This window comes from Triticum dicoccoides, chromosome 1A (genome assembly GCF_002162155.2).
Source record: "Triticum dicoccoides isolate Atlit2015 ecotype Zavitan chromosome 1A, WEW_v2.0, whole genome shotgun sequence".
Classification (NCBI taxonomy): domain Eukaryota; kingdom Viridiplantae; phylum Streptophyta; class Magnoliopsida; order Poales; family Poaceae; genus Triticum; species Triticum dicoccoides.
The window spans coordinates 385,633,261-385,637,205 of record NC_041380.1 but is presented as its reverse complement, the minus strand read 5'-3'; positions in this window follow the sequence as shown (position 1 = coordinate 385,637,205).

Below are 3,945 nucleotides of genomic sequence, written 5' to 3'. Positions count from 1 at the left end.
CTGACTGCAGCTAAGTCTCTTCGTAGGAGAACTTAGGCGAGTGCTGGACTGCAGCTAAGCCCCCGAGTGGGAGGTTTGCCCTCCACTCGGTAGGATTTTTCAAACTTAGGCGAGTGCTGACTACAGCTAAGTCTCTTCGTAGGAGAACTTAGGCGAGTGCTGGACTGCAGCTAAGCCCCCGAGTGGGAGGTTTGCTCTCCACTTGGTAGGATATTTTTTTAAACTTAGGCGAAACGGATTCGCGGCTAAGTCACCCACTGGTGGTTTTCGTATGTAAACAAAAGTGACAGCAATCATTGGAACACTCTTGAATTTGATAAAAATGAACTGCGGAAGTTTCTCTTATTACATCTTTATAGGAAGGAACATAAGTGTAAAAGTGGCGGAGCAGCTCCGCGTTCCAAGCTCGCGGCTCGTCGATTTGGCGATCAACATTGTAGAGGTGATACGCTCCGTTGTGGAGGACTCTGGTGATGATGAAGGGGCCTTCCCAAGTAGGAGCAAGCTTGTGTGGTTTCTGTTGATCCACTCGGAGGACCAAATCCCCTTCTTGGAAGGCTCGACTCTTCACATGCCGGGCATGGAATCGACGCAAGTCTTGCTGATAAATGGTCGATCTGATCATGGCCATCTCTCTTTCTTCTTCCAGGAGGTCTACTGCATCTTGCCGAGCCTGTTCTGCTTCATCTTCGGTGTAAAGCTCGACTCGGGGAGCGTTGTGAAGGAGATCACTTGGCAAAACGGCTTCGGCTCCATAAACAAGAAAGAACGGGGTTCTTTCAGTCGACCGGTTAGGGGTGGTCCTTAATCCCCACAGAACTGACGGAAGCTCGTCGACCCAGGCACCTGCCGCGTGCTTGAGATCACGCATTAGTCGAGGTTTTAGTCCTTTGAGGGTCAGACCATTTGCTCTTTCAGCTTGTCCATTCGACTGGGGATGGGCGACTGATGCATAGTCGACTCGAGTGCCTTGAGAGGCGCAAAAGGCTCTGAACTGGTCTGAATCGAAGTTTGACCCATTGTCAGTGATGATGCTGTGTGGGACTCCATATCTGAATGTTAGTCCTCTGACGAAACTAATAGCAGTGCAAGCATCGAGGTTCTTGATGGGTTTAGCTTCAATCCATTTGGCAAACTTGTCGACTGCCACAAGCACATGGGTGAAACCGCTCCTGCCTGTTCTCAGAGGACCGACCATGTCCAGTCCCCAGACAGCGAAGGGCCAGACGAGTGGAATGGTCTTCAGGGCTGATGCGGGCTTGCATGACATGTTGTAGTAGAACCGGCACCCCTCACACTTGTCGACTATCTCCTTTGCCATCTCATTTGCTCTTGGCCAGTAAAATCCCGCTCGGTATGCTTTGGCCACAATGGTCCGAGAGGACGCATGGTGACCACAGGTCCCCGAGTGGATCTCATCAAGGATCATCTGACCTTCTTCCGGTGTTATGCACTTCTGACCGATTCCAGTCGCGCTTTCTCTGTACAACTATCCTTTTATGACTGTGAAGGCCTTGGATCGACGGACGATCTGTCGAGCCTCTTCTTCGTCCTCCGGGAGTTCTTTTCTTAGGATATACGCGATGTACGGTATCGTCCAGTCGGGAGTGATTGCCAAGACTTCCATGATTAGGTCGACCACGGCAGGAACTTTGACTCCAGTCGGATCTGTGGCACTTTTCGGCTGCGGGGTTTCTTCTGTGAAGGGATCTTCTTGGACCGACGGCGAGTGGATGTGTTCCAGGAACACGTTGCTGGGAATGGCTTCCCTCTTGGAGCCTATCTTTGCCAGATCATCAGCTGCCTGATTTTTCAGTCAGGGAATGTGATGAAGCTCCAACCCCTCAAATTTCTTTTCTAGCTTTCTTACTGCGTTGCAGTAACCGGTCATAGCCGGACTTCTGACGTCCCACTCCTTCATCACTTGATTAACCACTAAATCCGAATTGCCATAGACCATGAGGCGACGGACGCCGAGTGAAATGGCCATGCGCAACCCATACAAAAGCGCTGCATACTCTGCTTCATTATTGGAGGAATCAAAGTGAATCTGGAGAACATATCTGAGCTTATCTCCTCGGGGGGAGACTAAGACTACTCCCGCGCTGGAACCATTAAGCATCTTAGATCCATCGAAGAACATGGTCCAGTGCTCCGAGTGAACTTGAGTCGGAAGTTGTTGTTCAATCCACTCGGCGATGAAATCTGCGATTGCTTGGGACTTGATAGCCTTCTTTGCCTCGAACTTGATATCTAAGGGAAGGAGTTCAATCGCCCACTTGGCCACTCGACCAGTTGCATCTCTGTTGTGCAGAATCTCTGACAGTGGGGCGTCGCTGACGACTGTAATGGAGTGGTCAGAGAAGTAATGTGCAACCTTCTTTGTGGTCATGTAAATCCCATATACAAGCTTCTGGTAATGGGGGTATCTTTGTTTTAAAGGGGTCAAAACTTCAGACACGTAATAGACTGGGCGCTGAACTCTGAAGGCCTTTCCTTCCTCTTCCCGCTCGACCGTAAGTACTGTGCTGACAACTTGTCCTGTGGCTGCAATGTAAAGCAGCAAAGGTTCTTTGCTGATTGGGGCAGCAAGCACCGGCTGGGTGGAGAGCAGAGCTTTGAGATCTGCAAATGCTGCATCAGCTTCTGGAGTCCACTCGAATTTGTCAGACTTCTTCATCAGTCGGTAAAGAGGCAACGCCTTTTCACCGAGACGAGAAATGAATCGACTTAAAGCGGCCAAGCAACCTGTAAGCTTTTGGACATCGTGCACGCGTACAGGACGCTTCATCCGGAGTATGGTGCCAATTTTCTCAGGATTGGCGTCGATCCCTCGTTCGGAAACGAGAAAACCGAGTAACTTTCCACCTGGAACTCCGAATGTGCACTTTGATGGATTGAGCTTGATATCATACCTCCTGAGATTGGCAAAGGTTTCAGCAAGGTCAGCCCGCAGGTCGGAACCTTTTCGGGACTTGACCACGATATCGTCCATGTATGCCTCCACATTCCGACTGATTTGAGTGAGTAAACACTTCTGAATCATTTTCATGAACGTGGCTCCGGCGTTCTTGAGGCCGAACGGCATGGTGACGTAACAGAAGCACCCGAATGGAGTGATGAAAGCTGTTTTGATCTCGTCAGGCCCATACAGACGGATCTGATGGTACCCGGAATAGGCGTCTAGGAAAGACAGTCTCTCGCTCCCTGCAGTTGAGTCGACTATTTGGTCGATGCAAGGGAGGGGAAAATGATCTTTCGGGCAGGCCCGATTGATATGCTTGAAGTCAATGCACATGCGGAGCGACTTGTCCTTTTTGGGGACCATGACGACATTGGCGAGCCACTCGGAGTGGTAAATCTCTCGGATGAACTCTGCTGCTAAGAGCCGAGCCACTTCCTCGCCAATGGCTTGCTTCTTCTGGACGGCGGACCGTCGAAGATGTTCCTTCACAGGCTTGAATTTTGGGTCGACTCGTAGACGGTGCTCAGCCAGCTCTCTGGGAACTCCAGGCATGTCAGAGGGTTTCCATGCGAAGATATCCCAGTTCTCACGGAGGAGCTGGATGAGCGCTTCTTCCTATTTGGAGTCGAGCGTCATCGAGATGTGAGTCGGAGCAGCGTCAGGGTCGGTCGGGTGAATGTGGACTGTCTTTGTTTCGCCAGCCGACTGAAAAGCTGATTCTGAGGCGGGCTTCTTGGCTCGCAGCAATTCACTCGGATCGGCAGTCTTTTGGTACTCTTTCAGCTCGACTACTGCCATCTGAGCGTCAGCGATCTTTGAGCCTTTCTGAAAGCATTCTTCTGCTTTCTTTCGGCTGCCAGTAACAGTGATCACACCTTTGGGGCCAGGCATCTTCAGTTTGAGGTACACGTAACATGGTCGAGCCATGAAGCGTGCGTAAGCTGGCCTATCCAAAATGGCATGATAGGCACTCTGGAAGT